The sequence below is a fragment of the Orcinus orca genome, chromosome 20 (genome assembly GCF_937001465.1).
Source record: "Orcinus orca chromosome 20, mOrcOrc1.1, whole genome shotgun sequence".
Lineage (NCBI taxonomy): Eukaryota > Metazoa > Chordata > Mammalia > Artiodactyla > Delphinidae > Orcinus > Orcinus orca.
In genome coordinates, this window is record NC_064578.1 from 21,294,049 (window position 1) to 21,306,654 (window position 12,606).

Below are 12,606 nucleotides of genomic sequence, written 5' to 3' on the forward strand. Positions count from 1 at the left end.
GGACATCCACATGCAAAAAAAAAAAAAGAATTTAGACACAGAACTCACACCCTTCATAAAAATTAACTCAAAATGAATCATAGACCTAAATGTAAGATACAAAATGGTAAAACTCCTAGAAGAGAAAACCTAGATGACCTTGGGAATGGTGTTGATTTTTTTAGATACAATATAAATACATGATCCTTGAAAGAGTTGATAAGCTGAACTTCATTAAAATAAAATTTTCTGCTCTGCAAATGCCAATGTCAAGAAAATGAGAAGATAAGACACAGATTAGAGAAAATGTTTTTGCAGAAAATACATGTGATAAAGGACTGCTATCCAAAATATACCCAAAAAACTCAACAATAAGAAAACAAATAACCTGATTAAAAAATGGGCCAAACTGCACATTGTTAGAGCTTGGAGTTGAGGCCACTGGCCGATGAACTCACAAGTGTAGGTAGTGTGCTACATGAGGGGCAAGTTTTTCACTAACATCACAAGGGTCTCTGGCCCAATGAGTGGAGTTTCATAGTAATACTTGCTACAAATGTAAAAAAAAAAAAAAAAAAAAAAAAAAAAAAGGGCCAAAGATCCCTTAACAGATACCTCACCAAAGAAGATATGAAAAAATGCTCCACATCATATATATTAAGAAATTGAAAATTAAAACAAAGAGATACTACTACACATCTATTAGAATGGCCAATAGTATAAAACAAACACTGTCGATACTATATGCTGACAGGGATGTGGAGCAACAGAACTCTCATTAATTGGTTGGTGCAAAACTATGGAGATGGTAAAAAGATCAGTGGTTGCCAGGGGCCAGGGATAAGGAGAGATAAATAGGCAGGGCACAGAGGATTTTTAAGACAGTGAAATTATTGTGTACAATACTATAATGAGGGATACATGTCACTGTACACCTCCAAACCCATAGAATGTACAGTACCAAGATGAACCCTAATGTAAGCAATGGACTTAGGGTGATAATGATGTGTCAATATAGCTTCATCAGTTGTAACAAATGCACCACTCTGGTGGGAAATGTTGATGGGGAGGAAATATGCATGCCTTGGGGTAAGAGGTATGTGGAAAATCTCTGTACCTTCCTCTTAATTTTTCTGTGAAACTAAAACTGCTCTAAAATATATAAATTCTTTGAAAAAAATACAAGGCAAATCTGCTATGTGCAGGTCAGACCCCTAGTTGGAAAAAGAAATCAGATGGAGACATCTAAGTTGAAGAATCTGAAAATCTTGACTTCCTACATTTCCCTGAACCATCTGAGCCTGCAAAAGTGACACATCTCTCCCTATTTAAAAGATAGCACATTCCCCTTCCTTGAAGGCAATTCAGAGACCTCACCTCCAAAAGACAACTGTCCTTCAGGATGTTTCTTCAATCTCCTCCTTGACACTAGACCTGTAACTAGGGTTAAGTTGCATCATAGCACAGCTTTAGATGTGCTGAAGCTAAGAGAAGCAAAAGACCATTCCCTAAAAAAACTTCAAGCATGGAATAATAGCAACTGTTGGGGTAGAACGTGTAGAATTGGATTCTGAGTTTGCTTGATCAAAGAGGTTGTTCACCTTAGCTCCAGAGCTCTTTGTAAGGTGAGTTTTGTACCTGCATCCCACCTTGATTTCTCCCTCTTCCCTATTCTCTCCCACTCTTCCATAGGTGTTAATTCCAAGGACATACCCTAATAAACATCCTGCATACTAACCTCCATCTCTGAGCAACTTCCTTAGATAACACAACCTGTTACACACAATGTACATCTCCAAACAACTCACTCAAGTACAGAACATACACTGTAGGGATACATATCATTGATCAAATCAGAAAAGACCTCCTGAGACCTGTCTGAAAATAGAATTGATAGCCTCAAAAGTAGAGGGAGTCCTACCACTTGAATGATTCATGCAGAGATGAGATAATCATGTGGAAGGAATGTGACACAAGAATTTATATTTAGACAACTAAATGAAACAAATAGAGCTCCTTTAGTAGCACACCTAGCTTTCAAACTCTAAAAAAAGGAACTACTTAAGTGGAAGCAGGTCAAACGCCTTGAAACTTCACTTACTTGGCCTTATTTTTCCTTCCTGTGGCCCCCTTGAGTCATTCTTAGGGAACCCTACGGTTCCAGAGAGCACACTTTGAAAATTGCTGGAGTGCTTCCTTCCAGTACAATGATTTTGTGGATTTATGATTTAGTGGGAAGCAAGTCATCTGAAGGATTTGAAACAAAAAGATATTACTGGAGTGTATTTGCTACGCCCTAAGCATTAGAGTTCTCTTAATTAGTAATTCATACAGTCAGCATATGAACTATGATATAATCACATGTTTAAATATGCAATCATTTCTCAACTTGATTGTAATAACTTGTGTATAATAAAAGAGGCCCCCTTTCATTGCTATGTTGAGTAAATGTTAAATTAATCATGGACCCATGCCAAATCTGCTTTTTTCTTTTAAATAAGAAAGACAAATAAATTGCTTTTCCAAGGCTGAATCATGCTGCCTGTCTTCCAAGAGCATTTTTGTAATTATTTCTTTGAATACCCAAGTGATAATATCAATATGGATTCTTAACCTTTATACCAAGCCTTTGTGAGCAAATATGTTGGAAAAGATGGCCAATGATTTCATACTCCTTGCAAGGGGGTAACCCTAAGCACTGCCCCAGTTCTATAACAGACTGAATGGAGCCTCTGATGAAAAGATGAGATAACAAAGAGAGAAATCTTGGCAGGAAAATTACTTTGCTTTGAATCATCATGGCAAGATAACTTGAAAAAGCCAAGATTTCACACAGAGGTTGTTTCAAATATGAAGAGATTCAAAAGTAATACAAAATTCACTGCACCATGTAAGTATAAGGGAATAAAGTATATAGATGTACACCATGTGCAAGAAAACTCATTAAAATCACACCGCTTTGGAGACTTCACAAAGTTTTGAACATTTCACAAGAAAGTCCTTTAACATCTTAGAGAAATAGAGTTGTGTGTTTTGGAGGAGGGAGGGAACTTTCATGTAATTGAGTCTGTCTACCCTTCCCCCTCTTCTTTTTTTTTTAGCAGATGAGGAAACAATTTCATGGAGAACTTAAGCTACTTATCCACGGTCTTATATCAAGGGTAGCAGGATCATGCACTGTCATTTAAAACTATATAGTATAACCTATGTAGTATATTGCTATTTTGGGTAAAAATTGGTTAAAATATATTATGTTGGAATTAAAGTCATTTTTACTTGCCTTTTGTTTCAAAATCCTTTTTTCAGTTCTACTTTCTCTGGAGACTGCCAGGTTTTTCACAATTTGATTCATTCAAGAAGGGTGTTCAGGATGAGGAAAGAATGAACTGATCTCCCTGGGATGAGGAACTTGCCTTTCAGTATGAAAATTCACATATCAGTAATTTCAATATTGTGGTTTGAGAATTGAACACAGATGAAGGAGAAACATTTTTGTTTGCCTTGTATTTTAGAAGAAGCAGTACAGAAGGAGGTGCTGAAGACTGGGGATGAATTAGGAATCTCTTTCCATGAAGTGGATAGAAGCGGGTATCATTATCAATTTAGAGCCTTTGCTCATCTGTCCTTGAAATGTCTGGGCAGTCCCTTTCCCTCATTCTACTGTCACTTGAGTAAATGCTCATTGGCTTCTTTGGGGGACATTATTACAGTATATACTTGTCACCTTACAGGGTACTTCCTTCTGGAGACCTGGTCATTTCTTCAATCAACGGGTTCTAGGTCTAAAGACTTTCCAAAGAAACCTATGACCAAAGAATGATCATAGCTTCTTCTTTTATTTTTTTTCCTAGATACAAATAATAACAATCATTTAGTGAGGACTTCTCATGTGCCATGTTGGGGTTTTTTTTGAATTTTTTTTTTTTTTTTTTGCAGTACGCAGGCCTCTCACTGTTGTGGCCTCTCCCGTTGCGGAGCACAGGCTCCATGCAGGCTCAGCGGCCATGGCTCATGGGCCCAGCCGATCCTCAGCATGTGGGATCCTCCCGGACCGGGGCACGAACCCGCGTCCCCTGCATCGGCAGGTGGACTCTCAACCACTGCACCACCAGGGAAGCCCTTTTTTTGAATTTTTGAATTCATTGTCATTTCTCTCTAGGTATTTTTTGATTTCCTCTTTGATTTCTTCAGTGATCTCTTTGTTATTTAGTAACGTATTGTTTAGCCTCCATGTGTTTGTGTTTTTTACATTTTTTTCCCTGTAATTGATTTCTAATCTCATAGCGCTGTGGTCAGAAAAGACGCTTGATATGATTTCAATTTTCTTAAATCTACTGAGGGTTGATTTGTGACACAAGATGTGATCTATCCTGGAGAATGTTCCATGCGCACTTGAGAAGAAGGTGTAATCTGCTGTTTTTGGATGGAATATCCTATAAATATCAGTTAAATCTATCTGCTCTATTGTGCCATTTAAAGCTGTATTTCCTTATTAATCTTCTGTTTAGATGATCTGTCCATTGGTGTAAGTGAGGTGTTAAAGTCCCCAACTATTATTGTGTTACTGTCGATTTCCTCTTTTATAGTTGTTAGCAGTTGCCTTATGTATTGAGGTGCTCCTATGTTGGGTGCATATATATTTATAATTGTTATATCTTCTTCTTGGTTTCACCCCTTGATCATTAAATAGTGTTCTTCCTTGTCTCTTGTAACATTCTGTATTTTAAAGTCTATTTTATCTGATATGAGTATTGCTACTCCAGCTTTCTTTTGATTTCCATTTGCATGGAATATCTTTTTCCATACCTTCACTTTCAGTCTGTATGCATCCCTAGGACTGAAGTGGGTCTCTTGTAGACAGCATATATATGGGTCTTGTTTTTCTATCCATTCAGCAAGCCTGTGTCTTTTGCTTGAAGCATTTAATCCATTCACATTTAAGGTACTTATCGATATGTATGTTCCTATTACCATTTTCTTAATTGTTATGGGTTTGTTTTTGTAGGTCCTTTTCTTGTCTTGTGTTTCCCACTTAGAGAAGTTCCTTTAGTATTTGTTGTAGAGATGGTTTGGTGGTGCTGAATTCTCTTAGCTTTTGCTTGTCTGTAAAGCTTTTGATTTATCCATCAATTCTGAATGAGATCATTGACAGGTAGAGTAATCTTGGTTGTAGGTTCTTCCCGTTCATCACTTTAAGTATATCATGTCACTCCCTCCTGGCTTGTAGAGTTTCTGCTGAGGAATCAGCTGTTAACCTTATGGGAGTTCCCTTGTATATTATTTGTTGTTTTCCCCTTGTTGCTTTCAATAATTTTTCTTTGTCTTTAATTTTTGTCAGTTTGATTATATATGCCTCTTGTGTTTCTCCTTGGGTTTATCGTGCCTGGGACTCTCTGCTCTTCCTTGACTTGGGTGGCTATTTCCTTTCCCATGTTAGGAAAGTTTTAGACTATAATCTCTTCAAATATTTTGTCGGGTCATTTCTCTCTGTCTTCTCCTACTGGGATCCCTATAATGTGAATGTTGTTGCATTTAATGTTGTCCTAGAAGTCTCTTAGGCTGTCTTCATTTCTTTTCATTCTTTTTTCTTTATTCTGTTCCACAGCAGTGAATTCCACCATTCTGTCTTCCAGGTCACTTATCCATTCTTCTGCTTCGGTTATTCTGCTATTGATTCTTTCTAGTGTATTTTTCATTTCAGTTATTGTATCGTTCATCTCTGTTTGTTTGTTCTTTAATTCTTCTAGATGTTTGTTCTTTAATTCTTCTAGGTCTTTGTTAAACATTTCTTGCATCTTCTGGATCCTTGCCTCCATTCTATTTCCGAGATCCTGGATCATCTTCACTATCATTATTCCAAATTCTTTTTCTGGAAGGTTGCTTATCTCTGCTTCGTTTAGTTGTGTTTCTGGGGTTTTATCTTATTCCTTCATCTGTACATAGCCCTCTGCCTTTTCATCTTGTCTATCTTTCTGTGAATGTGGTTTTTGTTTCAGAGGCTGCAGGATTGTAGTTTTTCTTGCTTCTGCTATCGCTATCTGCCCTCTGGTGGATGAGGCTATCCAAGAGACTTGTGAAAGTTTCCTGATAGGAGGGACTGGTGGTGGGTAGAACTGGGTGTTGCTCTGCTGGGCAGAGCTCAATAAAACTTTAATCCACTTCTCTGCTGATGTGTGGGGCTGGGTTCCCTCCCTGTTGGTTGTTTGGTCTGAGGCGACCCAACACTGGAGCCTACCCAGCTCTTTGATGGGGCTAATGGCAGACTCTGGGAGGGCTCATGCCAAGGAGTACTTCCCAGAACTTCTGCTGCCAGTGTCCTTGTCCTCACGGTGAGCCACAGCCACCCTCTGTCTGTGCAGGAGACCGTCCAACACTAGCAAGTAGGTCTGGTTCAGTCTCCTATGGGGTCACTGCTCCTTCCCCTGGGTCCTGATGTGCACACTACTTTGTGTGTGCCCTCCAAGAGTGGAGTCTCTGTTTCCCCTAGTCCTGTCAAAGTCCTGCAATCAAATCCTGCTAGCCTTCAAAGTCTGATTTCCTAGGAATTCCTCCTCCCGTTGCCAGACCCACAGGTTGGGAAGACTGATGTGGGGCTCAGAACCTTCACTCCAGTGGGTGGACTTCTGTGGTATAAGTGTTCTCCAGTTTGTGAGTCACTCACCCAGCAGTTATGGGATTTGATTTTATTGTGATTGCACCCCTCCTACTGTCTCATTGTGGCTTCTCCTTTGTCTTTGGATGTGGGGTATCTTTTTTGGTGAGTTCCAGTGTCTTCCTGTCAATGATTGTTCAGCAGTTGGTTGTGATTCCGGTGCTCTTGCAAGAGGGAGTGAGCGCACGTCCTTCTACTCTGCCATCTTGAACCAATCTCTCCCATAGCTTCTTCTTTTAAAAGTGAGGTCACTTGGGGATCGAGTAACAAATGGAGTCTTGTCCAAAGTGTGGCTTACAGTAGGCAGTGGGCCCATTGATTTTTGACCCACCCTGTGGTCATTTTCCCAGTTCTCTAATGTATAATGAGAGTGACATTCTTGCAAGTTTCCGCAACCCACACATCATGGCCTCAGCCTGTCAGATAAGAGCTATCATAGTGTAGAATTTCAAGTGAAAGACTGAAATAGCACTTGATCCAGCCAGGGTATGAAATCAAATCAAAGTATTTTTTGACAAGGAGGGGCTACGATAGATCACAGAGATTAGTGCCATCCTTAAAGATCTCCAAGAAGAGAAGGCTGATTGGAGCAGCTATTCAGTTGGGGTTCACTATGTTGATTTTGAGGGGCCCCTGTTATATCTTGGTAGAGATAGCCAATGGGCAGAGTATATGTATAGCTAGGTTCTTGCAGGCCTTTGACCCTCCAGAGCAATTTGTGTGTGACATCCTTGGGTACATACTTGCTGTAGTTGTAATATGTGTGGTCCTCTCCCCTACAATTAAGTTAGCACTGATATTCTTGTGTATATATATGTGTATTCCCATGACTTGGAACACATCTCTCATCCTTTAATAGGAACTTCATAAAATGTGATGAAATGAAGCATTTCATAGAAGGGGGGGAGAAAGAAATAAACATATTTCATTTATAAGGAGGCCCAAATGCCTTCTTAGAATTAAGGCCAATTTTCCATGCATTTTAACTTAATGAACCATTCCAAATGTTGGCACATGGACAGCTGCCCCCCAATTAGTTGTGCTCACATGTGCTTTTTAAATTGAACTGGACTTTCAGACACCTGGAAATAAATTGGTTTTCATCTTATAGGTGGAATATTTATTTAAAGGTTTCTAATTTGCCCTTTCATCCATTTTAAGGATCTCTGAACATCATTGTTTATAATTGTTTACCAAATTCTATTGAGCACTTCTATTGGAATTTGCCACCACATAGGACACCCTATTTCACTGGACAAATATAACTGTTACAAAGGTTTCCTCATGGTGAACCAAGATCTCCAACTCCTGCCATGTTTAATGCTTGTTCAAACCTCTTGCCTCTTACAAATAACCTTGTGACTAATATTTGAAGGCTGTCCACCTCTTCCCTTGAATCATCTATTTTCAAGGTCAAATGTCTCTCATTTCTTCATTATTGCCTTTGTTAATTGACTTCCAATTCTCAACACTTTTGTCCTCAAATTAGCCAGTCTTTATTTTTTAATGACCAAATGTTCCTAGTTTTAATCATAAACCCCCTTCTTTAATTTTTAATCAACTTTATTGAGACATATTTTACATAAAAGTTTCTCATTTAAATGTATGTTACAGTTAGCAAAAATAAACAAATGGGACCTAATGAAACTTAAAAGCTTTTGCACAGCAAAGGAAACCATAAATGAGATGAAAACAACTCTCAGAATGGGAGAAAATATTTGCAAATGAAGCAACTGACAAGGGATTAATCTCTAAAATATACAAACAGCTGATGCAGCTCAATATCAAAAAAACAAACAAACCAATCAAAAAATGGGTGGAAGACCTAAATAGACATTTCTCCAAAGAAGACATACAGATGGCCAAGAGGCACATGAAAAGATGTTCAGCATCACTATTAGAGAAATGCAGATCAAAACTGCAATGAGGTATCACCTCACACCAGTCACAATGGCCATTATCAAAAAATCTACAAACAATAAATGCTGGAGAGGGTGTGGAGAAAAGGGAACCCTCTTGCACTGCTGGTGGGAATGTAAATTGATACAGCCACTATGGAGAACAGTATGGAGGTTCCTTAAAAAACTAAAAATAGAACTACCATATGACCTAGCAATCCCACTACTGGGCATATACCCAGAGAAAACCCATAGTTCAAAAAGGCACATGCACTCCAATATTCATTGCAGCACTATTTACACAAGCGAGTACATGGAAGCAACTTAAATGTCCATTGATAGATGAATGGACAAAGAAGATGTGGTACATATATACAATGGACTATTACTCAGCTATAAAAATGAACGAAATTGAGTCATTTGTAGAGGTCTGGATGGACCTAGAGACTGTCATACAGGGTGAAGTAAGTCAGAAAGAGAAAAACAAATATTGTATATTAATGCATATATGTGGAATCTAGAAAAATGGTACAGATGAACCTATTTGCAGGGATGGAATAGAGACACAGATGTAGAGAATAGATGTGTGGACATGGGCAGGGGGAGGGATGAACTGGGAGATTGGGACTGATATATGTGCACTTCCATGTGTAAAACAGACAGCTAGTGGGAAGCTTCTGTATAGTGCAGGGAGCTCTGTGGTGACCTAGATAGGTGGGATGGGGGACGGGGTTGGAAGCAAGGTCCAAGAGGGAGGGGATATATGTATACATATACCTGATTCACTTCGTTGGGCAGCAGAAACTAACACAGCATTCTTAAGCAACTATACCCCAATTAAAAAAAAAATTTAGGAAGATGTCAAAAAATATATAGAATATTCCCAACATCCTGAGAAGTTCCCTTAGGGCCCCTTTGCAGTCAACCCTAACCTCTAGCCAAGGTAATGACTGCTCTGGTTTCTGTTCTTATAGGTGAGTTTTGCCTATGCTTGAACTTCATATAAAAGGAATCAATCATTAATTGTATACTCTTGTGCTTTGCTTCTTGTGTTCAATATGTTTCTCAGATTCATCTATGCTGTTACATGTTTCAGTAGTTCTCTCCTTTTTATTTCTGAATAGTACTCCATTGAATTATAACACAATTTGCTAAATAATTCACCCACTAGTGGATATTTGCAGATATTTGGGTGATTTCCAGTTTGAGGCTATTATGAATGAAGCTGTTATGAGCATTTATGTATAAGTTTTTGTGTCAATGTATGTTTGTACTTCTCTTATTTAAATACCTAGGAGTGAAATTGCAGGGTCATCCTTTGATTTTTGAAATACAGAAACGAGGGGTCTTTAAATTATACCTTTCCTAACTATCTTTCCTAAACAATCTTTCTCTTTCCTAGCGATGTTTAAAACTACTTCTTCTGTAGACATGTGATAGGACTGCCTATGTATACTATATTCAATACAAGCACAAAATTTTGAATTTGAGGCTCAACTCTGCCACTGATTAGGTGTGATATTTGGCAAGTTTCTTAATTTTTCTAAGCCTCAGTTTTTCTCTTCTGCAAAATGGAGAGAACAGAAATACCTGCTTCATAGTTTGTTGTGAGCACCTACATAGTAAGATTTGAAAAATAAATGAAAAACATTTATCCCAGTGCTTACCATAGAGTAAATGCTAAACAGATAAATATACACAGTAGAGTAAGTCTTAAGAGTGGCTTACAAAATGAGCTGTCTATAGAAGAGTGTTGAGAAAGATAAAGGCCAACCTCAAAGGAAAAGAATGGCATGAAACATCAAAAACTTTTTTTCTTCTTCAAAGGCAAAGGGGGAGGGGGTGTACTGGCATTTATGCAATGAAAACAATGTTAACTTATGAGGCAAGGTTTTCTTTCCCCTCAAGAAACATCACCATCACCTCACTGGAGGATTCATATTTGCATCCTAATAAAACATCTCACATCACAGAGCACTTTCTCAATTACTGTAGCTTGAACAAAATACTGCACACTAGCCAGAAAGGATCTCAGTCAATACTAGTTTGGATTGCTTAAAGAGGTCACTGGCAGAATCAGTTAAAAATTAGAAAAAAAGGCAAGGGAATTTAACACAATTTAGCAGTTATTTCTGGAGCTCTTTCCTCACAATTACAAGCTTACGTGCTATTGTAAACAAGCCTCTTAAAGATGACTTTTAAAAAAGAAATAGAGTAAGTAGTTACTTTATGGAGGTCAGAAATTCTTGCTAACAGGAAGAATAGAAAAGCACAAGCAACACAAGAGCATACTATAGGAGTGGTTACTGGGAGCAAGTGACATCATCCTACAGGAGCTCAAAATCTCTGACATTTAGATGACTGATGGAAATGAAAATTATGTGCTGTAAAGATCCATGTTAAATGACACACAGACACTGACCTTGAAGAAGGATGTGGAGAGTTTGAGGTTTCATTTGAATGATAAAGTAATCTTAACCTAATTAATAATTCAATAACTTAGGTTGATGCTTGACATCTTTTTGGATTTGCACTGTGGGAAAACAGAAGGTCGACTTATATTTGGGCATATACTGTATTTGCTACCCCTACTCTAGTGAAATTAAATGTATTGAAACCTCAGTAGATATAAGCCTGTGAATTAGAGACTACTGAGTCTTTTTTCAAAGAGATGGGAGCTGTTTGTCCACAGGCTGTGACTTTGATCACGTGGAACCCATGGCCAATTGAAGTGAGCAATGCCAGACTGTGTGTTTCCTATCTTAAAGAAAGTATCCATTTTGTTAGCAGCAGGAAAGAGTGAGAAATTACCCATGAACAATACTGTTGTTTTCACAACCTGGGACAGAAGTAGTAGATAAAGGGGAATTAAGCTGCCAGCAGCACCACTGTTTCAAAACTTCAGAAATTATTTCAGTACTTTGATAATACATTCAAAATGTAAACCACTGCATATATCAAAGGTGTCCCCCACCCTGATGTGTGTGTGTGTGTGTGTGTGTGTGTGTGTGTATATATATATATATATATATACATTTGTCTGTATGTTTGCATATGTATTCATACGCATATACTTTAGATTATAGTCTTTAAGATTACAAAGAGGGAAAGTGCCCAATATTGGTGTAATTTAAGGCATTTTGCATCATAACTTGGAATCATAAGTTGAAATTTTCCCAGCTATGGGACTTTTTAAAGTCATAAAACATCCCAAACTGGTAGGTATAGTGTTTTGGTAAGGTCATTAAAATTATTGCCAAACACGAACATGAGTGTCAAAAGCAGTTATGGGTAGATCTTAATTTGGGAAACTTAGGTTGATCTTGAAAATATGTGCCAGATACTGTGTTAGGTGATTGAAATATATTATCTCAATCCTTAGAAAATCCTTAGATATTATTCTTAAAATCCTTCGATATTATTCTACTTGAATTAGAGGGAAGGGAAATCAATGTCAGAAAGGTGACTAGTTCAAGACACACAGCTGTGGGGCTGCAATCAAAAGTCAGAAACCCTGCATTTTTTCAAATAGAATTAAGGAGGCAGAGAGAGAGAGTTCTGGTTTGTTTCATTCTACTTCATCATAGGGGATAGAACAGTTTTGAGCATATACTAAGGGCTCAATAAATACTTTCAATAAATAGTTATTCAGTGCAGGAGTAGATGACACTGGCTCCAAAAATGTATCTCTCTCCTTAAGGACATTTCTTTTCGTTAACTAGAACACACACACACACACACAACAGATAGTTTGACATTTTAAAAACTTGATTAGTTAGGCTGCTTTTTTTTTTTTTTTTTACGTACGCAGGCCTCTCACTGTTGTGGCTTCTCCCATTGAGGAGCACAGGCTCCGGACATGCAGGCCCAGCGGCCATGGCTCACGGGCCTAGCCACTCCGTGGCATGTGGGATCTTCCCGGACCGGGGCACAAACCCGTGTCCCCTGCATCGGCAGGAGGACTCTCAACCACTGTGCCACCAGGGAAAGCCCCTAGGCTGCTTTTTTAACACTCATAATCAATGAAGTGTCCCCTACCTGTAGAGACAATCTGACAGTGTAGGCAGTCCAATTTAA

General features: G+C 38.3%; 1 non-coding gene across 1 annotated transcript; it reads left to right on the top strand.

Moving 5' to 3' along the window:
- The first annotated feature begins 387 nt into the window (after window positions 1-387).
- On the top strand, window positions 388-537 carry LOC117197013 (small nucleolar RNA SNORA62/SNORA6 family). Its single transcript, XR_004477480.1, has one exon. It is a non-coding gene; the product is annotated as a small nucleolar RNA SNORA62/SNORA6 family (small nucleolar RNA).
- Window positions 538-12,606: the final 12,069 nt, after the last annotated feature.